At 40.2% G+C, this 14,906-nt stretch overlaps 1 protein-coding gene across 4 annotated transcripts in view; it reads right to left on the bottom strand.

Moving 5' to 3' along the window:
• The window catches only part of ARHGEF4 (Rho guanine nucleotide exchange factor 4), a 176,740-nt gene that overhangs the window by 21,097 nt on the left and 140,737 nt on the right, over positions 1-14,906 (bottom strand). Inside the window, exon 1 of one of the 4 annotated variants that reach the window (XM_063442361.1) lies at positions 11,309-12,183. The exons of the other annotated variants lie outside the window; for them this stretch is intronic. The gene's annotated coding sequence lies outside the window, so the exon portion shown is untranslated. Of the gene's footprint in view, positions 1-11,308; positions 12,184-14,906 lie in introns of those variants that run through there. 4 annotated transcript variants of the gene reach the window in all.

Below are 14,906 nucleotides of genomic sequence, written 5' to 3'. Positions count from 1 at the left end.
GAAAGTCCATTAGCACACTAATCCAGTTCCTAATTTTTTTAGAAATCTAAAATCGCAGGCCTATGCTTACTTGACGAGTCCCAAACAAGTTTTATATAAAATAAAAAAATCTGCTCAAGTATTCCATTACAGAGGAAACCCCAAATTTATCTGTAAAAAGAACACTCAACTCTGCTAAAACATTTTCTAGACTATCTGGAATGGGTTCCAATTAATATAGCACAGTATTATCCTTAATGGGATCTTGGTAGATGGCTTGTATTTCTTTGATCTATATATTTGCTAGCTGTTTGACTATCACAGTAAATAGATGGAGAACAGCAATATTAAATGAGGCCCATTTGGCGCACATCAGTCGCTTATTATGTAATTGTAGAGTGTGATGTTTTTAAATAATACAAATTTTTTCAGTTCAATAGCTCTGTTGTTCCGTCCTCTGGATATCAGTATTCATTGGAACTGAACCACGTCCAGAAAATGGTTGCTGTTATGAAATGGCACTGTTCTTATCATACAATGTAGGTCATCTCTATTGCTTTACAGTGTCCAAACCCGGCCCAGAAATGATTGCTTATTACATGGCAGGTTATCATAAAAATAATAAATTGGGCAGATTTTTATGTTGTTGTTTATGATAAAGTCATAAAAGAGAAACTCCTGGTATATTCTGGCAATATGCATATTAACACCACCACCCACAGCTCTATGGAAACCTACCCGTCCTACACAGGGGAGACAAGTTATATAGTCCCAGATTCTGTCTTATATGTAAATACACCGATTTTTATAAGTTCAGCATGACATGATTATAACTTTTAGCTCTTCTCTAGTTAACCTTCATGTTCTACTCTAGCTGTCAGTAAGACACACAAACTATAATCATGCAAAAAGAACAAGATCAAATAAAACCATAAAAAAAGTACAAAATATAGTGAAATATATAAAGAACCGCCTCTGGGGACAGATTTAGGTAATCAGCACTTACAAAGTTATGCAGTACTAGAAAGATATATGTAATGACAGTGGGAGACCATCTGGCTGATCGGGGGGGGGGGGGGGGCAAAGGGGGAGCTGCCCCAGGCCCAGTTACTACTGGGGGGCCCAAAGCAGCTGCCCGTGGGCCTGCTGCCTTATCTATTTATCCCCCCCATGGGTCCGTCGGTGCAGCGTCAGCCTGTACACTAAGGAGGCCCACCGGGTGGCCCATGCACCTAGAGCCACATGGTGGGCTTTAACAGCGCGACCAGGCCCCATGCTTTTCAGCAGTCAGCTGGGAGGAAGTGACTGCCGTGAGTAACTTCCTCCCACAGAGAGATAAACTGCGCAGGAGAGAGGAGCAGACAGTGAGGAGGAAGGCACCACACTGACACCAAACTGAACCCCAAGGAAGCCACCCTTCAGCAAAAGGTAGGAAACTGGAGGGTGGGTTTAAAAATGAAAATTGTACATGTGTGTCAGTATGTCTCAGCATATCTGTGTGTGTCACTATACCTGTCAGTGTATGCATCTGTGTGTCAGTATGCCTGTCAGTGTATGTTTCAGTATGTCTGTGTGTGTGTGTCAGTTTATCTGTCCTTGTGTGTGAGTATGTCTGTCAGTGTATGTATCTGTGTGTCTCTGTATTCTTAACAGTGTATGTGTCAGTATGTCTGTCTGTGTGTGTCAGTATGTTTGTCAGTGTATGTATCTGTGTCAGTTTGTCTATCAGTTTATGTATCTATGTGTGTCACTATGCCTTTCAGTGTATGTGTCTGTGTGTGTCAGTATGTCTGTCAGTATATGTGCCTGTGTGTGTCAGTATGTCTGTCAGTGTATGTGTCTGTGTACATCAGTATGTCTGTCTGTGTGTCAGTATGCCTGGCAATGTATGTGTCTGTGTGTGTGTGTGTGTGTGTGTCAGTACGTCTATCATTATATGTGCCTGTGTGTGTCAGTATGTTTGTCTGTGTGTGTGTCAGTATGTCTATTAGTGTATGTATCTGTGTGTGTGTGTGTGTGTGTGTGTCAGTATGCATGTGTGTACACGGCTCAGTGCTACATACAATCATGCAAGCATGGGAAAATGGTAGAGCCCCAGCTGTCAAAGCATTATTGAAGTTGCACAACAGATAGGGATCTACCTTTTGGCCACCCTTGAGATTGGGGGGGCCCAAACAAATTCTTGCACCAGGGCTCTTTCTACTTTAGTTCCACCATTGCCTTGGGGGTGGAGGGTGTAATTGCATGCCAGGGAGTGGGGGAGCCGGCTTGCCTGCCTCCTGCCCACAGACTGTGGCTCTTGTAAAATGTGATATAAAAGTCTCCGTTCGTGTATTTAGATTATATGGTTCAGGAACCGAACAGCCGCACGAACCGGAGACCACCCTGGAGCTTGTTAAGCCTAATTGCTACTTTGTAACACCTCAGTGTTCTAAGTGTTCGTCTGGGTGGCCGCAATTCCTATGGAAGACCACAAGGTGGTGGCCATCTTGTTCGCATGAAAGCATGCAGCAATATTCTTGGCATGAATCTCATGGAACTGAAAACGGACACAGAAACTCCCGAACACCGCTGGACTTTCAGGATTGCCTGCGTTCGGTTTGGCAACACTTAGAAAGACACTGTTTGGTGGAAACATTCCCACAAACAAGGGGAACAAGCTCCAGGGTGAGACTATTGACTATGTTTGGTAGTTTGTTAGTTTTTAAACTACCAAACTAGACCTATTCTCTGGAACGGTTTTGGGCATAGGACCATGCGTGCGGTCGGTCAAATAAATGACTTCCAGGAAATTCCTGAACTGATCTGGGTTATTTTTTGGATATGTTGGTCACCCAGATCAGGGCTATCATGGGATGTAACTTTTGTGGTTTTTTTATGTATTTTTAGGGTACTTTTGGGGTGTTTGGGAAAAAAATATTTTTTCTGTGCTTGGAGATAATTGGATTAGATTAGTACAGTTTCTGATCCAATTATCTCCCAGGCACAGAGGAGGGATTATCTGATTTTGTATGGGAGTGTCCTGGGCCTGAGAGCCAATGTAATTGTGTATTTGTTTCTACTGAGGTTTACTCTCAGGTCCAGGGGGATGCCCCTTGCATGGGGACATGCATATAAGGCCAGTTGTGGCTGCCATTAAATTATTTCAGCTGGTACTCGTCTGATTTCTTGGAGGGAAAAGGGCTATTCTTTAATCACTGTTCCAGTGTGGAGGATTCAACGTAGAAAGTCCTTGTAAGGACTAGAGCTCCCAGGACTGAGTGTCGTCCAGTGCCTGGGGGTGTCTAGAGCGAATTCCCCATTCGGCTCAAGGAGGGAGCGCCTTCAGGGCCCCAGTCAAGCCACGGCGACTGTGGGCAGATGTGGTGCGGTTTGTTCCCTGTTCCAGCTAGGAAGTGGTCCTTTGGTGGAGGTACCTAGTCGGAGTACAGGGAGCTCCGTTACAGGGGGGACTTTCTTTGGGGTGTCCTGCTAGGAACATCATGCCTGATCAATGTTTTCCTTATAGTAGACTCATGAACAGAGAAGTTAGTTGGTTTCAATGATTTCTTCAAGTGAGATGTGCCATTTCAGTCATCTTGGCTGGACAGCCACTTCTAGGGATAGTAGCAATAGTACTAAAATGTCTCCATTTACAGACAGGTTGTATAACAGTGGACAGATTAATATTTAGGCTCTAAAATAACGTTGCAACCATTTCTAGCTTTATGCAGCTCATTACTTGATAACAGGTCTTCTGAGAGCCCTTTTTTGTGAGGCATGGTTCACATCAAAAGACACTTTTTGTAAATACCAAATTCAACACATTTGAATGCTTTTTATAAGTCAAAGTAGCTCTAACCCACACCACCAAACTTACTTCATTACTTGGACACCAGGTTTCCAGTTTCAAACTCTAATTAACTTTTGTTGAACTCAGCCTATGTTTTTTACATACTTTTTCTAACCTATATTGTGAATATTTGAATATTGTAAGAACTATACAATAATTTGCGTGTTATTAGTAAAAACAGATTGTGTTTGCTGATTACTGTAACTTACATAAACATTCAGCCGGACTTTATGATATATTCATACAGAAATGAAGTCATTTCTAAAGGGTTCACTTTTTCTTGCCACTATACACATTCACTGGTAGTGTGGATACTGCGGCTATCTGTGACAGTGGATGGGTCTTACCCACTAAATATTGTGTCTATTTTGTGAAAAGATCGAGGTGCACTTCCCCAAGCAATCCTTAGATTAAGGTAACTATATATATATATTTGTTTTAATTTTAACTGTGCTGGCTTATTTCCCCCATATGGCTGGTTTGGCTTTTTATTGAATTATTTACTCAGCGGGAGACCTTGTAAAATAGAATTGTTATAGGAAGTCGAGATTACAAATTCTCTGGCTTTATTTTGCTGTCTTTTCAGTCATGGATGGGTCCGCTCTGTGCTCAAGCCATTATCTCCTGTACCCCTCCTTAAGGAAAAAAGAGAGAAGAGAGGCAGAGGGCTTCCCTTAAACATAAATCAGAAGTTTGTCTCCAGTTCAGGTGCTGGAAATCAATGGAACATAGTACATGACATATATGTCCACAGCCAATGAGAGGGATAACACCATCAGCATGTAACACAAACTTTCAATCTCAGTCCACATTAAAATGTAATACTATTTCAGCTCTGCTCTAGGTAAGCAATCATCCACTGTGCCAGGGGTCCATGATATCAGTAAACCAGTGTGTAATTTGAAAGAACCTGGTAGAAGGCAAGCCTTGTAGAGGAGCATGAGTCCCCCATCTTCATGCAGCATATTTATCATGTGGTAAGAATGAGGCATTTGATTTTTTACATACCATATAGAACACAAAGAGCTAAAATGTTGTAATGAGTGGCCTCGCCGGCCACCTGGATCTCCCAGAATTTAGGTTAAAGGACCACTACAGGCACCAGACCACTTCAGCTCAATGAAGTGGTCTGGGTGCCAGTTTCCTCTAGGGTTAACCCTGCCTGCTGTAAGCATAGCAGTTAATTGAGAATGCTTTCCCATGGACTCACTGACTGCACGTGTGGCTCTTGTCGCGCATGCACATTCAGCCGATGACGTCCAAAGGAGGATTAGAGTCCCCAGCGCCCTAGGGAGCCCGGCGCTGGAGAAAGGTAAGTTTTTAACCCCTTCCTCCAACTTCAGCACGGCGGGAGGGGGGCCATGAGGGTGGGGACACCCTCAGGGCACTATAGTGCCAGGAAAACGAGTTTGTTTGTATATGTTGGATGCGGGAAAAAGTACCTGTCATAAATATGTATGATGGCAAGTGTCAACCACAGCCAAAACTGTCCCTCTGCACTGTCCTTCTCTCAGTTTCCTGCTCACTCAATGCTGGCACGGTAGGGTCATCAATGATAGCCTAGTATCCACACAGACATTGCATAATACAGTATGTGAGATGGTTACACCAGCTGCATTCTCATTGGAAGCTGATGGAAGAACCCATAGTCTTCCACTCCAGATTTCTAGAGTAGGACGATAATTGCAGCAGGGAAGCTGAGAAGGGTAATAAATATTCGACTTATGATACTTTGTGTCCAGGAAAGAGTTGGATAGCTACAGATAAGAGCTTGTGCTCAGGAGTTTATAAAAAATACAGCTACCTTCCTTGGCTGTGCCGAAACTCCCCAATATGTCATCTTTCATTTTTACTACTGTTTTTTTTGCCTATTCTAATCCATGCTCTATGTATTTGCAAGTTTGTCTGTAAAAAAAATCGTAAAAAAAAAACCCAAAACACACTGACAGCACACAAATAATGTATACCTTGTGTGTATCGACTGCAGCATACTGTGCTGAGTTACAAAAAAAAAAAAAAAAAAGAAAGATGGTAGGTAAAAATACATGTTTGGGGTTGTTCAGTCTCTCAAGCAGAGGTAGAGCAAGTTCTAAATGTCATAATATATGTTTGCTAGCTTTTAATATAGAGTCATCCAATCGAAGCAGGTTTGAACCATGTCCAACTGGCAGGCACTCTGCATGTCAGTATAATGTGAGTATATTGATCAACCAGCTTCCAGCTGAATAGTTTGTTCATTTCCAGGTTAGTTAATAACATTGAATTAATGGGGCATCTTCAACAATATTTACTGCAAAAATACGAACTTCCAGTATATGCAAAATAATTTTATTATATCCAAAGCCATACATGGAAAATTTGGGCTCTTGAACATTCATCAGCAGGAGGTAGGAAGTAAATGGACTTTGAGCTTTTCACATCCTTATGTCTAGGATTTTGCCCAAGAATGTTTTAGAATATGCTTCTTTGCATAAACGGCTCCCAGAATGACTCATCTCTTTCCTGCATACACGTATCCAGAAAGTGTAAAGCTAAATCGAGGAATGTGATATTTTACATACATGTATTCATTAGTAAGAGCTTTTTCAGATAAGAAATGATTAGTATTGTTTTGCTTTGGTGGTTCGGCTATTTCACACTGTAAAATCTAGGAACATTGAAAGACTAAAAGATTTACACAGCATTGGAACCCCCTGGTAGGTGGATTTGGGCACCCAGCTAATTTCAGTATCCAGGATTTTACACGTCAAGAGCTACTTTACAAATCTTGCATGAAATTGATTATTTCATGTCATTTAAAAAATTAAAAACGTTACAAATATATGAGGTGAAAAATCGTGACTGTTTATATGCATCACCATTTATATGTATTACCCATTACTATTTATAATTTCTGCCTTATATAATATTATATAACCATACAATACGGAGCAGAAGAACACAACACAAAACATTGCAATCCTCTGAATTAAAATGTGACAATATACCCTATAGTGCTGTATGCACTATATATAAGTACATGACTTTAAAGTTGACTGCCCAAGTAAGAGGGACGCTTAAAAACATTCACCAAGGTATGGGAGTCTTCCTCAACGTGTCAACTTAGACTAGACCTTGCTAAATAGGTCCGACTGTAACCGGGTGGGGGATGCCTGGGTGCTATCCCTTACCTCTTTTTCGCGGCGAACCCCTTTCTTTCTTATGATTTTCTCTTCTTCTTCATTATTTCTCATTCTATCATCTGTTCCTCTCTTTTTCTTCTGTCTCACTCTCCTAAAGTCCGGATGGGCATGTGCCCAGAATGCAACAAAAATTACTTGAGGAGTGGATAACCTAAATATGACACACTAAGACAACCACCATGTATTCAGCAGAAGGGTCTAGTGGCATAGCCTTGCAACAAAAGCATACAAGTTCAAATGCAATATCACGGACTAGAATGTATTTACTTCAATACATTTTGTGTTTTTTTTTTCCCTTTACTCTACAAACAGATTTTTATTTTTCCTGTATCCTGTGTAACTGCACTGTTATTACTTAACCCTCTGTAGCTAATATGGATCATAATGTCACCAAATGTTGATATGCACTTGCTCTATCCAAGGTTATTGTATACTGCTCAAGAATCAATAAAATAAAAATAAATAAAGAATCAAGAAAAAAAAGACAGGACTTCTCCACATAAAGAGTCAACTTGAAGAAGAAGAATAAATATTATTAAATAAAGGTCTAGTGGCCTGATTCTCCATTTGTAGCTAAAAGACATTGCACTGCTCGATTAAAAAAAAAATATATATATATATTTCTGTTTAGTAGATATTCCCCTACTGTTAACATGTATTAATTTAATTATGCATTGTTTCATTGGCGGTATCAGCGGAGGTTCGTCAATAGGGGCAGCTTCTCATCAGTATTTCTTGTAATAACAAAAAAAATAATTTTTTCAAAATAAAATAAAATAAATAAACTTCATAATTCTTTTTTTCTGTTGGATTCTTCATTGTTTTGTGTAAATGTACACCTTGAATAAGTGTCTGTGTGATAAAAAATTAGTTCTGTCCCTTTAAATATTAGTACTGCAGTACCCCTTGTTATTCCCCTCTGCGGTTGCTTGGTACAGCAAAAAAAAAAAAAAGAAGCCATATCAGATTGTTGGGCAACATCCCAAAAAATCTGATTACACTCTATGGGAAGTGTTCTACTTCACCGTCACAGCCACTATTATTTGCTAATGGAGCTCATTAAGGCACCAAATAGGCAGGACAAAAATAGCCCTTACAAGATAGGCCAGACTACTAGCCTGCATCCTGGGCTCTGATTGGTGGTTTGCACCAGGGGGTGGCTTTAGAACTCAACTTATCCTGATGCATTTATATGCCTAAAAGTTTATGTCTGCTCCAAGCTCCCCAGCATCTTCCCCCCAGGAACCCAGCACAGCTCCAGCTCATTCCCTCCAGCTCCTTCTACTCCCAGAACTCCAACACAGCTCCAGCTACTTCTCTCCCAGCTCCACAGCTCCTTTCACCCAAAGGGGGGGGTTTGTAATTCAGACAGACACGGACATGGTTCTCCAGCTCTTCCCTGCACACTAATGGCAAACACGGACATGGTTCTCCAGCTCTCCCCTGCACACTAATGGCAGACACGGACATGGTTCGCCAGCTCTCCCCTGCACACTAATGGCAGACACGGACATGGTTCTCCAGCTCTCCCCTGCACACTAATGGCAGACACGGACATGGTTCTCCAGCTCTCTCCTGCACACTAATGGCAGACACGGACATGGTTCTCCAGCTCTCCCCTGCACACTAATGGCAGACACGGACATGGTTCTCCAGCTCTCCCCTGCACACTAATGTAAGACAGACACCCAGTGTTTGAAGTGGTGCCTGCCTTACTTCAGAGTTATAGGCCTCCGTTATAGGCCTGAGCCCAGCACCCCAGCCACATAGTAACCGGCACCACTCACCAGGCTGCTCATTTATTTTATTTATTTAATGTGTATCCTGAAGAAATAATATTTTATACCTCAAAATCCTAAATCATTAATTTTTTCTTTTTGCTAGAGAAATTCCACCCAGACTTTCTGTCGCTATTCAATAACAGAATTCCCAATGCAGCTCAATGAGAAATCTGTGCAAAGTAGGTGCTCTGGGCAATGGCTGCCTCTTGGGTTTAGCTCCACCGAGCAAACCAAACCAGGAAACAAAAGGACCTGTTATCTGCTTGAAAGCCAGGGGGTGTACCCAGGTTAATTAATAGACGTGTTAATTTCTATTGAAATCTGCACTTCATGTAAAATTTTTAAAAAGAGGAAACACTCTTCATACATAAAGCACTTCAGCAAACTGAAGTGTTTCAGGAGTCTGGAGTGTCCATTTAAAGTAACTGTAGCAAGGGAGACTGCAATTTGTGTGGATCTACACAGAACTATCAGAAGTTCAATGAGAATTGTATTTGCTAGTCAAGCAAGGGCAAACTATTAGGAATTCAAAGTGAATTTCAGGACAAAATTGGTGAATCGTTTTTTAATTCACTTTGAATTGCAGACAGTTCCAATTTTAGAATACATTTCCTCATCTAATGATCACTCTAACAGCATTGCATCACCAATAATTATATCAGATTAGGACCTGTGCCCACGAGACAGGTTAGAAGTTCGTTATTGGATTCTTTTCTTTTTTTTTTATCCATCGTCAGAACAGTTTGTACACCTTAATAAAACATGATTTTAGTGTATACAAAAAGATTTATTTCTGGAAAGTGCATACTGAGAATTTAAGCAAACAAACCAAGGCGTAAATAAAACACAAACAAAACACAATGATTAACAAAGTGATAGATTTTGTTTTTGGCACAAATAAATCATGTTTAGAACATAAGCAGTGACTGGTCCATATAAAACAGATACACATGTGATCTCCACACTGACCGTTGTCTGGCATCCAACCAGGAAATGATCTCGCTATAAGGGAAGATTTTCACTGTATCATGAAATATTAATGCGGATCTATTAAGTGCCAAAGGTATTTGTTGTATTTCTCTGGATTAGTAGTGTGTTTTTAAGTGTTGGCGTAAAAGTATCATTGATACAGGAATCAGCTGATTTAAACACCAGGGGCTTAACTTGGCTTGGCATTAGGGTCTTTATTTTAGCACTCAATAGGGCTTTTTTTGTTTGTTTAAAAAAATAAATAAATTATATTCTGAGAACTCAAAGGGTTAAAACTCAGTTGTCTCTTTAAATATTGTGCAAATAAGAGTTTTTTTATTTAATTTTTTTATTAAAGCGCTAATAAATATAAATTCCCGGATATAAACAGGTCTCTGCTAAACATGTAACCAATACTTTTGAGCGTTATATATTTTTTTAAATCATTTTTTTGCTCTGGGTAATTTATCTGTGAAACTCTCCCCACTTGTGCACATTACATATGTGTCAAGGCAGTTCTGGTGCTCACCTTTTGAGTACCCAAAGGCTGTGTACAAAGCCTCGCAATGCAATGTACTGCTCTCCTCAATGGCACTTACGGGGTTAAATCTGTTGCTTTGGAAGAATTTGCATCACAAATGTTTAACTCTTCGAAAGGCAGCTGGAGGAGCACTGCATTGCTTTGGACTGCAATTCTTTGTTCACTCCACAAGGGACTCAAACGGTTAATAATATACACATTTCTCTTTGATCAGTTCATACTGCATAAGGTATCAAATAAGAAATATCAGGCTTTGTGTTTGCTGGGGTGCATCATTACCAAAAAAGGGCCATGCAGTCGTTCCTAAAATTCCAACTGCCAGAGAATAAAAAAATTAATTGATAATACATGCAACGTAATAGCTACAGGATAAAATGCCCATCCAAGCATTAACTGAGGGACAACTACGCTGATATATGCGTTATGAATCCCCATGGACTATATTAATTTATCATCCTTAAAGCAGACAGCTGGGCCTCATCTCATGTGTAATAAATAAGCCTGGCAACAATTGCATTTTTTTCCCCGCGGACATTAGGCTTTTTCTCTTTTGCTTGTAATTTACCATTGGGATTTTTTATTTTGTCTCTGAATACTAACGTTGTATGGGATAACTGCCCAGTGATCACGAGATCAGCGATAGCTTCAGGAAGCCTCGACAAGGTTCTACCAAGCTGCATTTTACTGCACCAAACAAAATCCATGCAGATGTGCATTTTGTACAACAGCTATGGGCCACAGCAACACATCTGGAAACAACAATAATGGATGGGATGTCAAATGCATTGGCTATGAGGCACGTAATAACCACAAAAACTGTGAATTTTAAGAATGTGAAAAATAAATAAATAAAAAAATGAAAAATGAAAATTTGGAAAAAGGTGCTTTCACAGTAACGATAGCATTTTATGTATGAGATTACGATACATAAACAAAGACACAGAGATTAAAATTAAAGCCATGGGGTGAGTAATTCAGCTCTTGGTGAGAGAATGGATCACTGTTCTTCATACACACAGAATACCTGAAGACTGAATGTGACTGAGATTCCACAACCCACAGCCACAATGTTCACAGCAATGGTTCTAAATTCCGAGGCAAAACAATTATAAGACAGTGTTTCCAAGGATCTTCAGTTGTGTTTTTCCAATTCCTCGTCACATTTTTTTTTTTTTAATAATAATAGTAATCTTAAAAAACACAACATAAATGTAAGAAAATAAGGTTGTGCAGGAGACGAGGAGATCCACAGTTGTTATGTAATAAAGTCTGTCCGTGTTTGGAATGGCAAGTCTGCAAGGCACAAGTGGAGGCTGCAATATTTTGGGGCCAGACACATTGTCACAAGGTGGCCAGAGGCAAAACCTCGAACTGAACGATGGCACAGCCTGTCCTGCTTTTTCGGAGCCCAGTTCCGGACACACATTCCAAGGCGCCTTAGGATCAGGAAAATGCCAGGAGGAACATCAGTACAACGTTGATAAAGATGAGAAACAGCAAAATGACAAAGACAACCACACGTTGGGTCTCGGGATTCATGTTGCATCGGAGGATAGTATGAAGCGTGCTCAATTTTTGCTTGGCTCGATCCGATCCCTTAGCCATGTCTTGGCCTGAGCAAGCAGCTCTCCGTGAGAAAACGCTGAATGATCTCTTTAGCTGCACAATCTGCACACAATAGAGTTGTCCTGCAGCTGTCAGAAAGAGAAAGCTATCTGCTTTGCATAGTCTTCACCGAGGCACTGCACATGTGCCCCGACCATTACCTTTTATTCCTAGGATCAGCAGATAACACCAGAGATTTATATCCCTTAAGAGCTATGCAGCAAGGAATCAGCAATCCATAGATGCTTTATAGCCTTAGCAGGATGATGGAGGCATTTAATTCCCCTTACGAGAAAAGCCTTGCATTCTGTAACAGCAGTAGTTGCTGAGATATTGGCTTTTTCATCAGCCAATCAGGTGTTTGCAGACTGTGGTATCTAGGATACACGCCGTCTTATAAGGACAAAAGGAAAAGGGGATTTTGTTTGACACATTTACAAAGGCTCACCAACGGTTTGATGTATATTTTTATGTGTCTACATCTATTTAAAGCGTCTAATCATTAAATTCTAAGAATGACAGCAAAAAAAAAAATGGATGGTAGAAAGAGCAGATAGCAGCCGTGGTATTCGGAGAAACACTGCCAATGCAGAAAGAATATATTGCGATATGTAAAGTCAATGTAAATGCAGGTAATCACAGATGCATATTGCAACATTGCAACACACATGCATAATGCAACATATGCATCATGCATTCAGTGAAAATGCAAACAAGCAAATCTGAATTAAAAAAAAAAAAAAAAACAAATCTGTTTATTACACTTCTAACAGAAAATGGATTCAACAAGTTATTCTGTCCAACTACCTTCTGGGAATTGGTAAACAGTAACAAAGAAAATGCAATAACATTTTATTTGCCGTTATTAAAATATATCTGTCGTTAATAAGGTTTTCAATCATTTACGCCCCTTAACCCATACGCACATAATTAAATAACATTGAGAAAGTGTCTTATTTCTTTTTTTTTATCGCTTTTCACTCTGTTACACAAGATTTCTTCTTGCACAGGATAACGAGTGAAAGCTGACAAAAGGAGGGCTGCCCCAAAGAAAGGGAAGTCAAAGTCGATATCTGCCATTTTGTACTTTAAATTTGCATATTCTGGTCCTGTCTTTCTTCCCTGTTTTGCTTATGTTCCTGTAATGTGATTGGATTCCTCTTGGGGGAGTATGTCCTTGCTAGGATTCCTCTGATTTATTAGTAAATACAAGATAATTCCAGGCACTTAATACTTTTCCATAATCTATACAAGTGGTTCTAACATACTGTTTCTGTAGGTTTCCCTTATTTAGATCCTGGACTTTTTTTTAAACATTCCCCATATCTTACACACACAATTTAACGCTTTATTCTAACTCCCACTACTCTTGAGCAAGTGCAATGGCTATAGTGTAAATCAGCCCAAATACATAGAACCAATGCAAAACAAGATACATACACTCTATCCCAAATCCCTATGCACAGTTAAATAACACAGGTTTTAGTACCATGTAATGGCCGTTTGAGTGTTATTAAAAACATCTGTTATTTACCTGTGCCTAGGAATGTGGGATAGAGCGCAGGTAATATTTTTCGGTTTTATCCCCCATATCTTAGCCATGTCTTTGTGTTCCCTTCCAAGTATAATTGGCATGTTCGAATTCTGAATACCTTCACTGGGATGCTGGATTTTTTAATCCTGTCATTCGAATGCTAAAATCCTAAATTCTGTGACTAGGGGTGTCAGATTCTTGACATTGGGGTAAAGATAACAGACAGGAGGTGATCAGCGCTTAAAGGACCACTATAGGCACCCAGACCACTTCAGCACAATTAAGTGGTCTGGGTGTCAGGTCCATCTAGGGTTAACCCAGCCTGCTGTAAACATAGCAGTTTCAGAGAACCTGCTATGTTTACATCAGGGTTAATCCAGCCTCTAGTGGCTGTCTCATTGACAGCCGATAGAGGCGCTTCCGCGCTTCTCACTATGATTTTCTATGGATTGACTGAATGCGCATGCGGCTCTTGCCGCGCATGCGCATTCGGCGGGAGATGGAAGAGAGTCCCCAGGCCGAGGGAGCCCGGCGCTGGAGAAAGGTAAGTGTAATGGCCTGGCGGGAGGGGGGCCATGACGGTGGGGGGGGGACCTGCTAACACTATAGTGCCAGGAAAACAAGTTTGTTTTCCTGGCACTATAGTGGTCCTTTCAGATTATATATACATACGATAAAGATGATATTCTTAGTATATGAATCTATAAGTACAAAGCAAGAAACAGATTATGGTGCAGTACAGTAGATGTTTGTGAAGGGAGTACAAATGGGCAAAAGTACAAACTCACACTTTTTAGAGCTGTCTCAGCTCTATTATAAATGCCTGGATGGAATAATCCCCGTCTATGGATACAAGGGGAGGGTCTTTGGAGCTTGTTTTCTGGATTGAGTAGGTATATGTGAAAAAAGACAAAATAGAAAATCCAATAGTATAGTTATAGTATATACAAACAATTGGTATTGATGGAGGAAAATATCCTACTTACATCACACAGAGCAATCCCCACTTATGGATATATGCTGGAACCGGAAGGATGATGAGGGCTGTATGAAGGATGTACTCCACAGGTGATGATGTATAAAATAGTAGTTTTATTAAATAAAAAAAAGCTGGAAACAGCAGCTATATAAGTAAACACAAATAAACAAACTGTGGATAAAATATGTCCTCACTTAACGCGTTTCGCCAAAGGCATTCGCAAAAATGGTCCACTTTTGAGAAAGCCTTTGGCGAAACGCATTAAGTGAGGACTTATTTTATCCATAGTTTGTTTATTTGTTTTTACTTATATATTACATATATTGGGTACTGTGAAATCTTGGTGGGCTTAACCCAATATGGTCATATGGTAGACCTGAATCCCCATATTTGCTTGCTGAGATAGGTGATTTTAAGTAGCTTTATAAAATGTAAACTGTATTATGTGTACATTTTGGTCACTACGGCAGCACAATTCCTGCGAAATGCATTTTCTGGATGTGC

The sequence above is a fragment of the Pelobates fuscus genome, chromosome 2 (genome assembly GCF_036172605.1).
Source record: "Pelobates fuscus isolate aPelFus1 chromosome 2, aPelFus1.pri, whole genome shotgun sequence".
Lineage (NCBI taxonomy): Eukaryota > Metazoa > Chordata > Amphibia > Anura > Pelobatidae > Pelobates > Pelobates fuscus.
The sequence above is the reverse complement of the archived record's forward strand: the minus strand, read 5'-3'. Positions and strand labels throughout refer to the sequence as shown.